This window comes from Anas acuta, chromosome 19 (genome assembly GCF_963932015.1).
Source record: "Anas acuta chromosome 19, bAnaAcu1.1, whole genome shotgun sequence".
NCBI lineage: Eukaryota > Metazoa > Chordata > Aves > Anseriformes > Anatidae > Anas > Anas acuta.
In genome coordinates this window covers 10,177,657-10,198,495 of record NC_088997.1, presented here as the reverse complement: position 1 = coordinate 10,198,495, position 20,839 = coordinate 10,177,657, and the positions used below count along the sequence as shown (strand labels likewise).

General features: G+C 43.9%; 1 protein-coding gene across 7 annotated transcripts in view; it reads right to left on the bottom strand.

Annotated features, from left to right (window-relative positions):
* AUTS2 (activator of transcription and developmental regulator AUTS2) overlaps positions 1–20,839 on the bottom strand; it is a 756,836-nt gene that overhangs the window by 52,230 nt on the left and 683,767 nt on the right. The window lies entirely within an intron of this gene.

The window sequence follows — 20,839 nt, the reverse complement described above, 5'->3', positions numbered from 1 at the left end:
TCGGGGAGATGGATAATATTTGGTAATCAAAGAGCTTTGTTTAGGCAGCAGCCCGGTGGAGGAGAGTTGATGGTTCAGTTTAGGTTCCTGACAGCTGTTGTTCTGTCACTGCCCATGGCTGAAGAGGCAAGAGAGGACCGCTTCTCAGGGCTCCTGGCTGACATGGCCAGGCAAAAAGCTTTCTCCAGCACCGCCCTGCCTTGTGGACTGCCTGCGGGACGGGAGGGGCAGAGGCAGAAACACCGGCCCTGGTCTGACCAGCACTGAAGCCTGTGCAAGGAGGACAACCTGGTGAGGCTGCGGCCAGCCCCAGAACCCAGGCAGGGCCCAAGGAGGAGAGACCCAGCTGCCAGCCACGTACCCCATGGGGGTTTCCAGCTGCTCTCTCTGAGAAGACCCCCGTCACTTCACTGGGCTGTTGTGAAGCCTGCTAAATCAACACCCCCTGATCAGCTTTCAGAACAAGACCGACACTGAGATGCGCACTGTGAGTTTCATCAGCGCTTCTGTTGGGAGTGCAGGAAAGTTAATTCCAAGCCCAAACATGAACAGGATCAATGCCCCTGCTAATAAGCAAGAGGATTTTGGACCCCATCTCCTCTCTGTTTCTTGGAAATCCTTTTCTTCAATAACTAAAGGAATATAAACAGTAAAAGCGATCTACACTAAGAAGGGCATGTGTTTTCAGTGATTTACCTTTTTTTTTTTTTTTTTAATCTTGCATTGAGTTTCAGCAAACTGTCACTCTTACATGGGCAGCAAGGGAAAAACATACATATTATTAGAAAACAATCACTGCCAAATCTGATAACAATCTGACATTAACCACTGTGGGGATTCTGCTGCCAAGGATGTCTTGTATTATTTAGAACACATAAAGGAAAGGATTCCTGAGGGTGGAAAGCACACAAACAAATAATTGTTCTACATCCTATTAATAAACCTCTACAGCTCACATTTCCCTAAGAAAATGCTTGCAGTTGTGCTACCATCTTCTAGACCAAGTTTACCAAATGACATTTAATCTTTCTGAGGTTAAAAAAACAATCACAGCTATTCCAGAAACTGCTTTGGAAAATGTGGGTCTTATTTTTTGCCATATCAGCGCATCCATTTTATAATGGAACACAACTTTTTATCTCCTCCTTTTTGTACTGGCTCCTGCTATCTATAAACCAGTCTAGAAGAAATTGCTCCCTTCTTTATTTTTCCAGTCTGAATTCTTCTATCCAGCCCCATCTGCAAGGGGAGCACCTTTCTCATGAACAATCAAAGATCCATTTTTAGATAATTCAGAATGGGTAAAAAGCTCTTAACTTGGCTTCTGATTTTCTGGTTTCAACCAGTGGCAAATCTGTCAACTGACCTACACCATCCAAACCTGAGCTAGAGTTAAAGCCTGCTGAAAGCAAGTGTTCTGGATGCACATTTTGAGGACACACCTGAAGGTACCTTAATGTGCAAATGTAGTAACAATACTAAGTAAACCAGTAACACACCAGTGAGTCTTTCAGTTTCAACATAAGCTATAAAATTGCAGTCTATATTGTTTGACTTCTGTGCAAGAGGTTAGGGAGTCGCTTGGACAATATTTCACACACATACAAAAAAACAACAACAGTGACACAATGTACTTAATGTACTTAATGTGATTTTTGAAAGGGCTAGAAAATCACAATGTACACATATGCAAACCCATACCCATTTAACTATGCACAGTAAGAATGCGTGTTTTGGAACAAGGAAGACAGTCTTTCATTTTAATTTGTGCATTTGTCTTGAAAGAATCAACTCCACCATGCACTGCAGAAGTTACTGTGTTCACTGAGCCATTCTGGCTTAACACCAGCATCCTTTCTACAGGGGAATTACAACATTTTGAGGTTCTTCACACAGCCGATGCCACAGTGTACTCTGGAGGCTATCAGGGAGCTCGTATTTATTCTTAGATGTTATAGCACAAGACCTTTTAGACAACAGCTCAAGTTACTCAGGTACAAAGTAGGGCTTTGAGTAGGGTCTGTGGAAACAAGCTGCACAAGCCATTCTCCTGCCTGAAAATGAAGTTGTTTTTATTTCACCATTATTTTGTCAAGTTTGAAACAAACTTTTATGACCTGTATCACTCAGCGTCATCTCAGCCACTTGTAAAGGACCTCCTGGAAGCTAACACCTCCAGCTGCCCTGTCCCTGTGCACCACAGTGCCCTGAGTCCCAGAGAAGTCACTCACACACTAAAGGCAGAACAAAAGGCACAACCGAGTCTGAAACACGTTATGGAAATCTCTGACTCCACTAAAGTAACCGTCTGCATACTTGCTGCAATTTCAAAATACGTATAGCCATATGATACCTATGTAACTTTGCAAAAACGTATCCTGAAATTGCTTTACATTTAATTAGAGTACTGGCTTACAAAGTAAACTAAGAGAGAGCCCATGGAGTGGCTGTTACCATATAACCGCATCTTAAATAACTGCATCTCCTAAATTACCACAGCAGCCTGAAACAGCTCACCGACACTGCAGCTTGTGCAGGGCTGAACAAAAGACTATCCCTATGCTGGGGCACAAATGGAAATATTGAACTTCTTGAAGACAGATGCTCAGATCTTGCTGACGTGGCCACCTCTGCAGGCACAATCATTCGTAAGAAATGCCTTTGCAAGCTCAGCCCAGCAAACATTAGACTCCCTGGGTTAGATTTCTCTCCTCCTCTGTTTTTTTCTTGTTGTTTTGTTCTGTTTTCCGTTTGTTTGTTCTTTCTTTCTTTCCTTTTTCTTAGTGGTGGAATATAGAGCTTGCTGTCTGCATAACGCTGATAGCACTTGAAACTGCCTTCTGTTCAACCTCAGGCCATCAGCGTGCATTGCAAGCTATTTTCTTCTCACTCATGTCAATGCCTTTCAAGGATGACCTGGGGACCAACTCTTCCCTGATGTGAGTGCAAATCACTTGCCAAGTTTAGTTTCATTTTGACTGTGCCTACCACGGAAGGGTCACTTACAGACTCCATCATTTCTTTCCTTGTCTCAAAAGATTATAATTTGTCCATTGCAATTCACATCAGGATGCAATTTGGCAGGTAAGTTAGAAGTCTGAAGGCAATTATTTTTCTTCCTTTGGAGAAATGGATTATATTCATTCAGCTATTTTCAGTTATTTATTTTAGACGGAGCACAAGGTTAAAAAAAAAAAAAGGAAAAGAAAAACAAGGTGGGTTTAGACTTTATGATAGCATTGACTTACTATGTTTTGACACCATAGCAGGGTTGATTATACTAATACATGCAACCCATGCAGCTAATCCTGTCCAAGAGGAACGGCCTGTAACAGAAATGTCTCAGCTCTTACAGTGAGGTATTAGTATGCCAGTGAAAATAACCCTCATTATAAATCCTTAGGATTCATCCCCCAAAATTTCTACTTACAGCTATTATTAGCAAGTGTAAATCACCTCATTTATAACTGCTGAAATTCCTTCCTTTGAATCTAATGAGTGATATGCTGCTCTCGGCTTACCAGGACACATTTCTTTATACTACTGATTTTCCTTAGAAACACTGCCAAAAATCAGGTTTAAACTACAGTCATATTCTTACAGCAGCGGAAGCGACAGCGGCCGTCCCGCCCAGCCCCATTCCTCAGCTCTTTCACATGGCCCAGCCCCTCCGTGCAGTGCAACAGCAGTGTTCACGCTGCCAGCCAGCCTCTTGCATGAGATGTTAAAATAAATGAGGTTAAGGTCCAGATCTAAGCAATAACCTGGACAAAACAGAAAGCTTACATATGAATGAGTGACTTTTGTCCACCAAACTCTTTTTATGGTGTTAAGGGACTTGTTTGGAGGTCGAGACAGTTGTGCAGTTTGATTTTTCCAGACCATGTTATAATTACTGGTCCATTATTATCTTCCTACCCTATCAAACATGCTTTCCCATGGCTGAAATAATAATGACCAGAAGCCTTCCTGTTTGTTATCCAGAACCCCCAAGTCTTTCTCTGCAGGCCTGCTCTTACTGAGTTCTTCTCCCAGTCTGTACTCCTGTCTGGGATTGCCCCTACCCAGATGCAGCACCCTGCATTTAGACTTGTTGAACCTCGTTAGGTTCATGTGGGCCCATTTCTCCAGCTTGTCCAGATCCCTGTGGATGGCATCCCCTCCTTCTGCTGTATCAACTGCACCACTCGGCTTGGTGTCATCTGCAAACTTGCTCAGGGTGCACTCAATCCCACTGTCTGTGTCACTGATACAGATTAAACAGCACCGGTCCCCGACAGACCCCTGAGGGACGCTGCTTGTCAACACCCTCCAGCTCCACAGAGCCATTGACCACCACTCTGGGTGCGCCCTCCAAGCCAATTCCTCATCCACTGAATGGCCCACCAATCAAATCCATACCTCTCCAACTTGGAGGCCAGGATGTCATGCAGGACTGTGTCAAAGGTTCTTACAGAAGTCCAGGTAGATGACATTGGTTGGTTTTCCTTTGTCAGCTGATGCAGTCACATCTGCCTGCAGCTCGCAGTGCAGACCCAGCCAGGCTCCCTGGGTCACCATTTCCTTTCTATCCATCAGTAAACACAGTTCCCAGTTTATTCTCATTTTAAAAGGCAAATTATAAGCAAGAAGTTGTTCCAGAACTAATATTTATCAGGCTAAGTGATTACTTGTTTCAACAGCTAAAAATAAGATGAATTAAGTTTTATGTTGGATAATTAAAGAAATGAAAAAGTTACGCATGAACTACCTGGCGGCCCCAGCCATGAGCCCAAGCATACAAATGTGCAAAGCTTCCCCTGGATCGCCTTCAGTGAGCCTTATCTTACAATAAGTTGCCAGATCCAACCTGTTTTGAAAAATGAATTTTAGGAAACTGAGATTTTTTGCAGGCCTTTTCAGGCATTGCGCCCTGTAAAAAAGCCAGCATGATTTCTCTGACATTCCAGTGGAAGACTAAGTTTTATCAGAGACTATAAAGATTTAAAGTCCCAATATAATCTCACCTCCGGGTTACTGGGCCCACTTCCCTTATCAATTAACCTGTCAGTCGACAGTCGGGTCTAATTAGTTAAATCCTTTTTTAATGAAAAGAATTTGCCTTGAGCAAAGTCTGTCAGCTCCAGAACCATTTTACAATCGGGAGCATGTCTCAGCAAAACCCATTAAATACCTGCAGAGACCCGAACACCAGCAGAAAGCTAAACATCTCCTCTGCTTCTGCAGAGACGTACATATTATTTGTTCACGTTCACCTCCCACTGCAACAGGAGGCTCCTGCCACCTCACTGTACAAAAAATCTGTGGTTGCTTTTGGCTCTCATGCCCCTTTGTTTCAATTGCTTGAGAAGGGTAAGTTTGTACGGTGGTAATGTGGCTGTGCATATGTTGCTGGGGAGAAAACATCTTTTCCGGGGAATATTCAGCCTGCCAACATGGGAGAGTCACACCACACGCCTCCCACACACGGAGGCAGTTGCCCAGTGTTAGCCACAGCACTGGCTGTAAGGCCGAGCAGCTTTGGCACCCAAAGCCAGCCTCAACGTGCAGACCCGTTGCAGGAGCCCCAGGGTCCTGCCAGCGCCCTGTGTGCTCGTCAGGCAGGAGAGGATGGGACAGGATGGAACGGGACAGGATGGGAGGGAAGCTTTTCCCAAAGCACTCTGCAGATGCTCCCAGTTAGAAAAACATGTACTAATTCCTACGCTAATGATCCCATTACTCCTCTTGACTTCAAAGGGCTTCGGATCACATTTGTAATCTTTTGCAAGTGTTAGCAAACACAATTACAAGTTTTACACTACAGGTTTCAACAAATTCCCCTTGCCATCAACACAGCAATGTACTTAAAAATAGACGTAATGAGCCGCCTTGGATCTGCATAAATGCCCTGTGGAGTTCATTAATGATTTCATTTTTGGCAAGATACCATGCCAAACGACGGAGCATTATTAAAAACATACATAGATATATGCATTTGAAACTGCATTCCTGCAAATGTATAGGAGAGAAATGGGGCTCTGTAATTTTGGTTTGTCTTTTAAGTCAAATGTTTTTAATAGCTCATAACTGTAAAACCTTTTGTCCTGAAAACTAACCGCTGCTGTCCAAGTAATGCCTGGATCTACATTTCCTTCATGTGAGAAAATGGGATCTGAAATGTTACCAGGGGACTTAACTCTCAGCCTGTCTCCACCTCCACAAATCCACATAAGCTCATTTCAACCATGTTACTCAAAATTACACAAGTGAAGCTGAAAGCACACTTTTGTCCCAAAATACCAGCTTTTCTGCCTGTGTCACACCCAGACCATCTGCCATCCTTTTATTTGTATGAAGGGACTAGAGCAGTGGTGCTCTTTGTACAGCATTAATTAAAAAAGTAATTTCAGAGCATTAAATCAGTGAGAGGTGGCATGGACACACAAGCCCATGAACACGCGGCTCTCAGGATTTAAAATCCGATAAGAACATGTTGAAGCTGACTCAAATAAGCCACTGAAGCAAAAGCACGGTGTTCTCAGGAGGGCTTGTGTTAGTTGAAGTTGGGCAAGGTTGTGCTGAGAAACCACATGAACTGCATTAAACTGTGCTGCCTTGGCAGTCTGTGGGCCAAAAATCCCCCCCAAACTCTAACTCAAGGAGCACTTAGCCCAGCACCAAAGAATTTTCCATATAGTGTGATGGTGATTATTTACCACACTGTTCTTTGAATACTTCCAAGTATCTTGGTTGTTCTTCATGTCTTTTGCATCAAAAAGCTGCAGAACGTCTCCCACACAAATCCACTTCTGTGGACTTTCTTGTTCCATACCTCATCTTCTCCAGCTCATATGCATGATAAACTGCATTTCCTGAGTTATTCTCTTGTGCTACTTGTAGTTTTAAAATTTTATACTTAAATTTAAGCATCTCCAGTCCTGTTCCTGTACATTCCTAATCTTCAGAGTATGACATGAATTATTACTCTGTGAAGCTCCCATTTAGCACAACGCTCACTACTGAACAAAATCAGAGGAATGTTCCTGTTTACAAGGCAAGGTTCGGCATGTTACACCACCAAATAGCCTTCGGTGAACTTGCTTCTGGGCTGGGTTTTGCTGTGATGAATACAAAGCCCTAATACAACACGTCAAAAAGTACGCGATGCCTACACCTCACATGTACTCCTCGGGGGAAAAGGTAAATAGAGTATAAGCAATTTCTTTCTTTTTCAGAAAAGTCTGAGCTGCCAGAGATCTAGTGAAATCATTTAGCGTCTGCCTGTCACAGCAAGTTATCTGCATGCTTTTTATATATTAAAAACATAGCCTAACAGAACATACTCCCTCTATCTACAAAGGACAAAGTTTAAGTTGCAGAGAGAAAATGTAGGTACAGTGATAAACTATCAATTATAAGCAGCAATCATTTTTCCATGGTAAGCCAAAGGAAAGCAAACAAAACCTACATTTCCAAAGAAAACTGCTAAAAACTGTTTATCATTCTTCTGAAGAATCAGCTCAAAGATTGAATCACATTCTTTGCCTTGTATTTGTTTTCATTTGCAAATAATTTATCTCGCTATAGATGTACTAGAATAAACAACACAGGCATGGTAATTATGAAAGCAAACTTTTACCTACAAATTAGATGGATCTTTTTAGGCTTTGAAGTTTACTTAGTTCTCTAACTGGAAGAGCTTTTTTTGCCACTCCTGCTTTTAAGGGCTAGCAGCCAAAGAACCATAAAATGTTGCAGAAAAATGCTACAGATTCTTTGCCAAAACAGCAAACTTTCCCTGCGTTAGCATCTTTATGAACAACTTTCAGTAGCACTGCAATGCCCCTTATTCCTCTGCCTCACTGTTTGCTAACATTGACTATGCCTAAAAAGCAAGCACGGGGAATTCAACAGGAAAATCCTAATCCCATGCTAGGCTGCCGGTATGACCTGTGTGCATGTGCACCTGCATTTGTGTGGCTGAAACTGATGATTTGTATGCACACAGACGGTAGCATTAGTGTTAAGAAAAGGAGCAATCCCATGAAATTTTAAGTTACGGCACCTGTCAAACACTTCTTAACATAGCCACTCTACTTTATCACATACACTAAGTTGCACAGGATTAGTAATATAACATACTAAACGCTAAAGGCCCCTGGTGTGCTTTACTGCGTGCAGCTGCACCACTACTGATACACGGCAGCACAAAACTGCAGCAGCCTCTGAAAATTTGGGGTTTGCCAAGACGACAAACAGGGTGATTTAGGGCCTGTGCCTCGAAGAGGTTGGGGATGCTCCAGGATGGAAAGTCAGGGCACAATGCCTGGTGGTAGCACAGTGCATGCCGTGGCAGCAAGATGTTCAGGGGGGCAAGGGACGATGACCAGCGGTGTCTGCCCTAACAGGGAGCCCTCGCCGCCTTTGGGGACCCCGATGCTGTCTGTTCCTGCCCTCTCCGGATACATTAAAGTGCTCCAAAGAAAGGCGCGTTCATTGCTTTTGTGTAAACTACCAGAGCAATAAAAACCATCATTAGAGACAATTTACTGGCTAATCTAATTTTTAAGTATGCACAGCCACTCGCAGCAATCAACTTTAAATTAATTATAAGATCAGATTAAAAGGGGAAGATGGATCATTTCCTGGCCCACCCATAAGCCCTCTCGGATGACAGCACATGAGTGCTTTTGCTTTTTCAAATTCTGTTGTTCAGCCTCTGTTCTAAGATGTCAGCCATTCACCTGCAGGAAAATGGCAGAGACTTGGCACAGCCTGCAGAGGAGACCCTTGCTGCAGTAACCACCAGGATGCTTCCAAAGCTGTCGTCCTGTGTCCTGCCCAAGGGCTGGCTCTGAACTGGTCGGTCAGAGCAGCAGCTGCTGTTGTTCAGGGCTGGGCACACAGGGGTCTGTGTCAGCTACGCTGTGCTTAGGGTCTGCTTCACCCAATTATTGGTTTGTCGTGAGACCTGAGTATTGAGCAGATACTGTCAAGTTATTTTTGGCCCCCTGATGTACTGGCAAAACATAATGAGGCCTTTAGGTGAATAACTGTCTTGGCAGCGAGGTGCTAAAATGATGTGCTGTTGAAAGGCTGGAGAGCAATTAGGTTCTTTGAATGAGATGAGATGCCGGACAGGGCATGTGAAGACAAAGAAAACCAGCTTAACTATTAAAGCGCCAACCCTTGAAGTTGTCAGCTACCTATTTAAGCAAGGTGTTAATCTACTACATGTGGATTGCCAACAAACTTAATTTTTTATTAATTCAGAAGATGTGCAGACTTGTCCCACTTGCACGTATTACCCAGCCCTTTCCAGACAAGTGTAACAGCTTGCCAGATGATTATTATCATCCTTTAATTGTATTACAGCAATTCCCACAAGCCCCAGCCTTGGGCCTGGTTTCAACAGTGTAGGGGCTGTGCAAACGGGCCAAAAGATGGTCCAAAGACTTATTATATAAGAATAAAAGCCAGCATATAGATATGGGGAGCAGATGTGGAAACAGACAGGGAAAATAAAGTCAATCAAGATCCATCACTGGAAGAGGAAGACACACAACAGAGGTAAAATGTTGCAAATCTGTTAAGAAGGAGGGCAGGACACAGATTCTTTCCCCCTGAGCTGTGGCTTTCACCTGCTGTTCATGTGGCTGTTCCAGCAAGCTGGATTCACACTCACCATGCCCACAAGCATGACTGACATGCCACAGGACTGGGCTCTGCAGAGGCAGCCTTGGGAAATAATGGTGTTGGTCATCACTACAAAGACTTGAGGAAATGCTTCATGCTTCTCTCACTGATCAAACTGGGTTTTATCAGCACAGGCTTTACATAGATTCCTGTCTGCATCACAGAATGCACAGAAAGCACTTGTTGACCTCACAGCGCTGGGCCATGATCTTTTAAAGAGGGTCACTGGAAGAAGAGAGTTATTTTTGTAAAATGTTTATGCAGATGCATGTACAGGAAAGCACTCTATAGGCAGACTGGCACTAATCTACCACTCGCAACAGAGGTGAGCACTCTTATTTCTCTTCCTGCCAAGCATACTTTGGGGACAATGCATCTAGAGAAACCACAGGGAAGACACAACAGCAGGTACTGAAGGCCATTTTTAGGAAGGAAACCTGACAGTAGCATGGAGAAAGGCTGTAAGAAAATAAAAGTGACCTTTGCAACAACGAAACAAGCAAGAGTTTGCTAATTTTCCCCATAGCACCATTTGGTTTTGGTTCAGTCTCATAACTGCTCAAGGATGAGCTTCTGACCTGAAAGACAAGGATTTGCCTTGGAGTCTGAACCGAGTTGAAAGGAACCCATCCATTCGTGGCAACAGGCAGCGGATCCGGCCTCAGATGGCTTACGAAGTCTGTACGTACAGAGTGTGCTGCCACGCGCAGCACCGCAGGCACGGTTACACAACTGGTGTCAGCATGAGTTAATCTGTCTAGCAGCCTACATGCAATCGCTTGTGTACTCTAAGGGTTGTTCACCTATTCTGCAATCAGACGTGACTGTTCAAATATGAACTGTATTTATAATGAGCCAGTTACTCAAGAACCACGGTCTTCAAAACACGCTATCCAGAGTGGTCTGCTTTAAACATGTCTGATATAATCTCAGGATTTCTTTTGGTGTGGTGAAAGACGACATATACGGTGTTTCGTGATTGCTCATATTGTTTCTGAGCATGCTCTCATCTCAGCTGGATGCGAGTGTTCAGAGAACCTGGTCAGCACTATGCTCCTCATTGCTCTTTCTGAAATACTAACAGCTTCTCAGTTTTCCATCCACATGACAACGCTTTCCCAGATCCCAAAGAAAAAGAAGGCTGTTTATTCATCCACCAACAATCCTCACCTCAAAACAAACACTCACTTGATTGGAGGGTAGAAACACAACACCGAACATCTGGCAATGAATTACGACTGAATTGAAGACCAACATTGTTCCTCTGTCTTTCTTCATGAAGAAGTGAGGTGAGAACCCATGAGTTCATCCTATTTACAGAATCACAGAATTTCTAGGTTGGAAGAGACCTCAAGATCATCAAGTCCAACCTCTGACCTAACGCTAACAGTCCCCACTAAACCATATCCCTAAGCATTTCTCCCAGTCAATTCAATAAGCTTTGTTCAGATCCCAGGAAGAGTGTCAAGAGTACCTGCAGTTGTTCAGGTACCTCATATAGATGTGGTCAGATCCAAGGAGAAGAGAAAGAATTAAGAAGATCTTTCTAAAAGGCATCAGAAACTCAGTATCCTTGTCCATCCAGCAAAGCTAGGAGCGTCTCACTGCCCTCCACAACCAAATAAACTGAGGATCACCTCAGGAGATCAGCTCCCTTACTGACTATGTGCTCCTTGCACTACCCCAAAGCGCCAAGCAGAGCTGTTAGTTCAAGTTTCAAAGCAGCAGTGGAGTTGAGGTTGGAGATTTATAACGCCGTACCACTGGCACAGCTTCTCACCCCTCCTCTCAGAGACAGGTCGTGCTAAAAAAAACTAAAAAACTGCCAAAGTTAGATTTTGAAAATCATTTTTCTCAGAAACACAAGCAAGGAGAGGAATGAAACCCAGTTACTACCATGGGACAGAACAAAATGGTGTCATTGTTCTACCCAGCAAAACCTAATCCCAAACTGCTTTGTGGCAAAGCAACGGAGACTGTAATGCCCATGCAGCAGTCACACCTGCTGAAATCTGCAGAGGCAATACTTGTATGAACAGCCAACGATAAAAACCAGCAAACAGAAGTAAAACCGGGGGTATTGCTCATCTGCAATTGATTTTTATAATGCTGTTTCTTTTAACAAATGCATTTTAAGTGCTTATGGGACTAACAACCTAGTAAATGAACTAAGTATTAATTTGTGGCTTTATTACTCAGCAGACCTATTTTCATAAAGCCATTTTTCTTAGGACACAACTTGCTCTGCAGCAGCTGCTTCCTATTACAAGCCACTCAAATTACTTTGGCTCCAATTTTCAGAACTGCCCACTAACTTGAAATAGTTGGAAATGACACCAAATTGCTGCAGGAGCTCAGCAGCACTATGCCTCATCCCCCTCCCCAGCCCTCTAATGCTAACAAAAATCAGTAAGCCACAAGCACCAGCGATGCCACGGGTCACTCCCTGTTCCCCTCATCATGAGCAAAGCGTTGACCCAGACAGTCCAAGTCCTCCAAATCCACCTCACCTACTGCCACCGCGATGTTTTGCGGAAACCCGTAAAGGACCCATGGAGCACGGTGCTGACCCAGCCACAAGGTACCCATAGAGCGCTGGAGAAGAAGGGGGTTTGGCCCATGCTCCAAGTACTGTGAATGACTCCTGGATAGCTCTGGGCAAGTGGGGTGACACAGGGCTTGGGGAGTTCCTTTGGGTGTGAACAGGATTTCAGTAGAAGGTCCGTGGCCCCAGAAAGAAAGTTATGGGAAAGCTGTGAGCATGCCTGAACCCAGGATTTCATGCACCAGGGGAAATCCTGCTCAAGTAAACACAGGTGCTAGCAGTCAAGTGGGGTTTGAGTCCAGAACTCTCAGACCTGGAAATTCTTCCTGGGTCCCACTTTGAATATATTAAACTTTAAAAAAAAAAAAAGTCAAAGTCTTCAGAAATATTTTTGGGTAAGTAAAGAGGGAAAAAAAAAACAGCTTGAGCCTTACTCTTCTAGTATATGTAAGTCAAGGTCATTAACTCTTCTAAAAGGCACTTAAATCAAGTTTATCTACTCTTCTGTTTGCAACTTTTTAAGTATACATTTACACTGTCTTTTTTAAACAGCTTGCTGGATGCTGCCTAACACCCTTTCAGAAACACACTCTCTCTCACTACTTGAAGCATTGCTCAGCATGCTCCTGGCAGCAGCGCAGGCCAGCGCTAGTCAAATCTAGCCTGGAAAATAGTTCATGTTACACTAAATAATTTCATCAGGACGGAACGATCCCAGGGTGAAGCTGTGCTGTGGCTGGGCTGATCCAGCCTCTCTCCACTGCCTCTGCCCAGTTCTTTGCGCCAGGTCTGGCAGCAGCAGGCTGTGAAATCATCGCCCTTTTCTTGCAGCGTTTGGTTTGCTGGTGAGGTGATGAACCCAGCTCACAGACTCCACCAAGCACCAGGGTGGCAGCAAGGTGGGGACGAGAGCAGGACCCCCTGGGGACAGCAGCCAGTGGCAGGGGCTTGAGCCCGTCTGGGCAGCATCCCCTCACAAACACAGGTGCACTTGGGTGAAATATTAAAAAAGGAAGAAAATAAAAGTGATTCCTGAGTGACTGAAAGTCTCCAGGGTGTCACGGGATTTACCCCTGTGGCCTTCACCCAGCAAAGCACTTAAGTAAACTCTCAATGTTAACAAGTGTTTAGGGTCAGTCATGCGACGAAGCAGGTTACTGAACTGAAGTCTAAATGAGGACAAATTAGGGTCTGTTTGTTCTGCTGCACGAGAGTAATAACGGCCTCTTCCAGCCCTCTCTGGATCTGGAGAAATGGTGGTGTCTCTTTACAGCAAGGCCCTTCCTTTACTTTTGGCCCAACAAGTGCTGAGCCATGAAAAAGCTAAAAGTCACCAGTTTAAAGTATCATCCTTTGCAAGGTATTCATTGCTGCTGGAATGAACACGGTAGTTCTCACTTGGAAGCTTTATTTCAGTCTTTCTGCCTACTCAGACAAATATTATTGCACTTAAGTCACACATTTAAGGGTTTCTTCACATGCTCAGACTGTGTGTGTGTGTGTTTTTCTTAAAAAAAAAAAAAAAAAAAAAGCCAGCTGAGACTTTGGAAAGCAAGGGAGAGATCTGCCTGTGGTTTTCCACATCTGTTCCCACACTCCGGAAAACAATGACTAATTCAAATAACTCTACTGACTTCTGTGGGCAGTCTGCATGATAAAATAATATCATATTTTGTGGGATCATTTTATATGGAAAAACATTTAAAATATGTCGGCACTGTGATGAAATTGAAAGGCGTTCTTGTTTGGGGGACAGTTAAAAATGGGAAGAAAAGCGTCCATTTGCTCTGATTTTTGAAGCAACTACGAAGACTTTTACATAAAAAAAATAAAAAGGAAAAAAAAGCACAATTCATATAGCTGTCCCTGTGAAACTCCTACTGACATCCAGAGTGTCAAGACTGATACATAACTGTAGGATGTGAGATGCTTCGGAGTGCTTTTTTTTTTTTTTTTTTTTTAAATTAGCAGTAGTTGGATGTAAGACAGCCTGAGCAAAGAGTGCGAAATGGTGCCAAGCAAGGAGACAGCAGATCCTGCCAAAAAGCAGGTGGCAGAGGGGAACTGGTGGGCGAGTGGCACAGGGGGTGTTCGGGAAGCCCGGGCACCCCTGCGTACGCCACGCACTGCATACTGGTCTACAGGTCTTCAACAGACCTTAAAAGAGAGGCTTGCACAGCTAGAGATAACCATTTTTTTTTTCAGGTGGTAAAATGAATTTATGGCCCATTCCTTCTTTTTCCTTCAAGCCCCATGAGCACACGGTGTGGCCTCTCCGGGCAGCCAGTGCCCCACGGCTGGGGCAGCTCAACCCCTGCTGCCCACAGACGAAGCAAACCACTTCGCGCAGTTTTCTAGCTGAGTCAAGCAAATAGCAGCGTTAAATACATCGATAAATGAGATGGAGGAACCAATTAATGGTGCTTGGTGTTATCTGGACCCGTGCAGCCATTGCGTAAGTGCGCTGGGTCCACGCTGCAGGTGCAGGTGGGAGCAGCCCGGCTATGGGGACAGCTCTACTGGGGCACACTCACATCTAAACCCCACGTCAACAGCCTCCACCTCTGCTGAAAATGACATTGCAGTGCTTTTCCAATTGAAATGCAATGTATTTGATAAGATAACAAATGCCTGGCAAAGCGCATTTAAGTTATGTATGAAAAAGAAGAGGAGGGAAAAAGTCTTGTATAAACAGCAAAACAATAGCTTTATCTAATCTCGGCGACTTACTGCTGCTTGTCTGCGTGCGTGTGTTTTACTGACAAAATAAAATAAATTGAATCAGCTCACACACGATAACATGCTCTTTCCTACCTCATACTAATTGCTTGGCTAATTGATGTTTGTTGAACTTTCTCCATTTCATTGAGTGATTAGGTACAAAGCTAACAGTTGACATCTGTAGGCGCTTAACTGGCGTCTGTAATTACTGTTAATGTTAAATAATTGTTAGTTAATTGGAGTGGTAACTGACTGAATGGAATCCAGATTGTGAAGCAAAAAGAGACCTAGTTAAATAAACATACATTTTCAGAGAAAACAACATTTTATTACAAGGGAGAGACTAACAGCAGGCCAGATATGGGAGGTCTGCAGGATGCTCCATTTATGAAATCTCATGCCAGGCTCCAGCCTGGACTCCACTCATCTGGAGGTATGTCAAGTCAAGATCCTTGTCAACAAACCACTCTTATCCTTAAGAATTTTTCCACCTTATTTTGAATTGATTACCACTGGTTATTTTGCAGCCCAGAGCTGATAAGCCTTTTTTTGAGAAAATCAAATATAGTTTAATCTGTAAAGCAAATACTTTCTCCAGAACAGACACAATTATGCATTAGTAAATATTGTCGTTTTGCTCACTGACACTGGAATCGTTTGACTTTGCTAAGACCGACAGCCTTAAGAGAACTTAGAGGAATACAATCAGCACCTGAGACCAAAGGGTACTTGATACAAGTTCAAGTGGACAAGGCTTCCCAGAACAATGCTGTCAACTGCCTATTTCAGTTATTTTGGAAACACCCATGCCTGGCTCTGGCTCTTTCATGGTTTGGTTTTGCTTTGAATGATTAAATTCAAAATTATCAGTGAAGCCTTGGAAGGCTCCTGTGCTGTAAGATTGTAAGTTTTCAGATTTAAGAATCTGAAAGGTTTTCGAAAAAGCTACCTCTGACCTTACCACCTCTTTGGGCATATCCCATTATCCAGGGAGTTTTTCTTGCAGCTAAAATTACTATTACTTCCCCCAGCACTGGGGGTCCTGACACCCATACCCCAGCCAAAAAAGCCCTCCAGCACATAAAGCAGAGGGTATAAGAAGTGTACTGATGGGAAGGAGCCGTTTGTGCACAGGAGATGCAGCCATAAGGGGAAGTTATGCAACAAATTCCTCGCTCAGATAAAGCCTTCATGACACAGAAATAACTGCCTTGCTCTTTTGTGCACTAGAACAAACGACTGTCTCAAGACATGTATTGGCTTTTTTGTCTGCCTGACTTGGAAGTTACAGTGAAGTGATGCAACGTTTCTTCTAATCTAACTCACTGCCACAAGAAACCTGGGGTCTTCAAAACAGGAGACATTTTACAGAGCTCAGTCCCTTGCTAATGAGACACTGAACTTTCACATGGAAAATGCTGAAAAGTCATTTGAAACCCAAGAAACAGCACAACCGAGAGATCCAAAGCCACCAGCAGTCTCCACTAGAAAGGCAAGGAGACACCATGGTCAAGGCATCATTTTGGGAGGGCGAGCCCATCCCCACAGCCACAAAAAAAGAAGCCTGCAGAACTGCCCCACTGACTCAGCCGTCCCAGAGGTTCTGGCCGATGCGGGGTTCCCGCAGCCCTGGCATTGCTCCACAGCCCTAACACCAACCTCAGAAGAAACACTTCAGTGAGCAGACATAGCACGGAGGACCAAAGCACGCAGAGAGCAACCCCCAGAAAGTCAAAAGCAAAGGTGAGAATACCCAGCAGGCTGTTAGGAAGGCTCCTGCAGACCCCGGGGAAGCAGTCAGTCCTCTGGCAGCGTCCCTGCTCATCCTGCACACGTGCCGTCTGTGCGTTAGGAGATCCAGTTGTATTCAAGATGAGCCAGTGTGGGGCTGGCTTACTTAGAGCGAGCTCTCCTCTACAGCCAAGGATCCCCTGTGGATTGGATCAGCAAGGAGAAGCACTTGCCAGCTTGAGCTCCCGACTTGTTTACAGAAACAGATGTTGTAGAGGATCCTCAAGAAATGATTCACCAAAGATGAGGGGAGAAAAAACAATACGCCTGTTTTTCCATGGAAGGATCTTCCTGTAGAACTACCTAAAAAGCCAGGGCTTGATCTGACCGGTATTTCAGCCACCAGTGAGGACTAGTAACCCAGACGCCTTGATCTACCTCCAGCTGAGAGTATAAATATTTCCCTGACAGCTGGTGGTGCCACAAAGCAGAAGGATTCATAAAGTTTACATGAACATCCTGTAAACAATTTGAACATAAAAAGCTGTAACAGCCCAATTGTGTTTCTGATCAAAGGCAAACTTCAATATACAGCACAAATGAAACTTCATCACTTTGGGACTCATTTCTCCCTCCAGGAAAAGCTGTTTTCCAAGGGTACGTAGGAGGGAGTTAACATAAATTAAATACACAGCAGTAGTAGGAGCTGCCTGCTTTGCATCTTCAGATGTGTCTATTTAAATTATTAAAAGATAATGGAATTTAATTATGCTGGAAAGTCATGTTACAAAAAATTCATGAACAGAAACCTGTATTTTGGCCAGGATTAATGGTGTTAAGGTTGACGCTCTGATGTAAGTAGAAGTTATGTTCTTTTGAAGACTCCATGACTATAAGCAGCAATCCTGAACTGGAAAGCACAGCTTGCACAAGTGGGGGAACAAAGGGGGTGCTGCAGACAGGCAATGCACTTCTCTTCCATTCCTCCTCCACGGAGCGATTATAGGTGCTTACCTCCCAACACAGACACCCAGATTTCAACAGCAATCATTTTCCTAGGTAATTTTAAGCTTTGCAACATAAATTCCTGCCCAAATGATGGAGCCTAGGGCTCTGGTACATGACAAGGGACTACTCATTTCAGCAGCAGCCACAGCGATTCCTGCCCTGGGGAAAGCGCCACGTTCCTCCCAAATCCCCAGCACTGCTGCAGATGTGGCACAGGGCTGGGGACCTCAGGGAGCAGTGGCAGCAAAGAGCTGACATGGGAACCCCACGGCCCTCTCAAACATGGCATCGCTCTGCTGTGACTCATACCCCAGCCCCAAGGGGCCCCAACATCCATGGGGCACTCCCCAAATCTCACAGGACTCATCTTCCCCTTGAGCTCTAAGGGCAGCCAGCTCCCAAATGGATGCTGGGAGACTTCTCTTTGATGGGTTTATTCCCCCCTTCACGGAAGGCTTAGCAGGGGGGTAATTTCCACTTTGTCCTAGATTTTTTAATTTTTACTATTTGTGAACATCCATACTAATCACGTAGACCTTGAGCTTGATCTCATCGTTAGCCCTGAAGTCCACAAGCAAATGACAGAAACCTAAAACACTAGGATTTTTACCTGCTTTGTGAATACATTACTTCTGTAATTTTCTGCTAACCTCAGCTGTAAAGAATTCTGCAAAACCAGAAGTGGCAAGACATGAAGTATGTGTGAAACACAGGTAGCTGAGGGACGTCAGAGAGGCCTGGCCCTGGACGCGGAGGGATGCACACTTGTCAGTCTGCTGAGCCCTCCCAGCCTGGTCTCTCAGCCAGGAGCTTTGAAGGTTTCATCATGATTTACCCAATGCAGACGAGACCTTTCTTACAAGTGACTTTTATTGCTTTTGGCAAAAGCAGCCACGGACAACACAGGGGAAGAACTGGCTTTGAAGCAAACAGACTGAATTGCAGGGAGAGAACTTGAACTTGGAATATATCAAACTGACAGCGCCCGGGCAGTCGTCAGCCGTCTCCAGGGCAGACACTCGGAGAAGGCAAGAGCCTTGTAACAACCACGGCCACAGCGAGAGCCCCTGCACCTGGCTGCAAGCAATTACTGACATTATCCCCAAACAGGGGATCTTTCTGAGGCTCTTTTCCTGATATTTAGCGGTCTGAATGCTAATCCCTTTAACAAAACTGTCCCTGATGCTTTTTCCGCCCTCTTTTCCCTTAATCTCTTTCTCCCAGTGGAGAAAAAAAAAAAATACCAGTCAGCCTAGTTTGGCCGCACCTGGATTTGCATTGATTCTCCCCTTGTCATTCATGTTACCAACAGGAATTAGCATATGGCTTTAAGGGGAAACTCAGGAGGAGAAAAGAAAGACGCCATTTTGATGGAAATAAGGGGCAAAGGAATAATCTACCATCAACTAAAAAGCTTATTTGTGTATGGTTTCCCAAGCAAAGCTTAGAAAAGCCTATGTTGATTTTAGGCTACACAAAGAAACCCTAATCCTTTCAAGGGAACTAAATCACCAAAAGAAAGTACCTCAGAAGAAAAGACTCCCTGTCAAGCATGGGTATTCACAACCAAATAGATGCCACGAATCAACCTCCGTAAGTAAACACAAATAAGAATGTGGGAAATGTGCTGGGTTCAAAAAGAAAACGAGAGGAAGAGGAAGAGGGGCCTACTCCTCCTCCCTCAGCCCCCAGGAGCCCCGGCCCTGGGCCCTGCCTGCAGGCTGCATCCAGTCCCTGGCCATGGCTACTCCAACCCCATGGGGGATTTTTACAGCGAATTTGCAAAATTAAGACACAGTCACACGTACTACGAGTCACTCAAACACAAAACTCTTCCTTTTTTTTTTTTAAACATTTCTTTTTGGCTGTGACCTCTGCCTGTGGACAGGTTGGGTGGAAACCCGTAAATTCATTTAAACCAAACGGATCTATCAGATTGCCAAGTGAGATAACCAAGTTAGACCACCGAGACCATCCATCTGAATGGTACTTCCAAACGATGCTATTACATAAAAAAAGAGGAATATGGATCCATAATGCAATTAAATGTAATTATTGTTCAATATGCAGCAGAAGACCTCAGAAGTGATGGTGTATCAGTGTGGGAATCCCAAACATATTGGGGTCACACAGCTACCCCACTTAAACCACTTCACGGAATTAAAACACAAAACAACACCAGAACGACCCACTGGAATAATAAACCGAAGTCCTGGCCTGGTGGGGAACACCCAGGGCAACACTAAACAAATCCACACGTGGCCAACAAGAGAAACCTAGATACCAAATTAATCCGTGTCTCATCCTTCTTATTCAAGACTTATTCAAGTGTTCCAAAACCCCAGTAAGTTAAAACACTGTGCGTTTACAGCTTGAAGCACACCCTATTCCTATTACTAGGCAGTTACACACTGCCATTAATAAGTAGGACAGTGGGGTGAAAAGCAGAGGAAAAGCTGACGCATTTTAAAGGCTTTGAATTATACTCATTGGCGCAACTCTTGTCTGGAGCCGCTCCCTCAGCCCTCCTCACAAAAACAATGCAATAAATACATGAATAAATAAATAAATACATCCCCACAGCCGACAGTCTTTCTAATAATGCTGCTTCAGGACAAGCTCTGCACAGAAGCTCACTGGCACTGATTTAGGGTAAGTTTTCCCTTAATGTACTGTTATATCATTAGCCACTCTCTCTTTAGATTGCTGTTTGGAGGAAATTAATGGGATACTGAATATTTAAATGTGGCCCTCTATATCATTTATTAACTCTACAGAAAGCACACAGCACAGCAAGCCATGGTTTATGACTATTATCCTGTGAATACTAAACGTTGGCTGGTTATTACTGTCAGCAGTGCAAATTGGCTATTCATAATTCCATGTCTATCATGTAGCTGATGAGTAACAATCAAGTTAAAACATTTTGAAAACTCTTACAGTTATTTAAATGAGCTTAAATTAAAGCCATTTGTAAAATAAACTATTCCCTAATATTGTTATTTAAATTAATTCTGACCTGGCAGGCACTGCATTATTTAAAGCCTTTATTTTATATTGCTTAAGCAAAGCAATTACCAAGCATACAGAACATGTCTGAAACCAAGAGAAACATAAAAAGCACTAACAAGCTGATTGCAACATTTCTGCAAGACA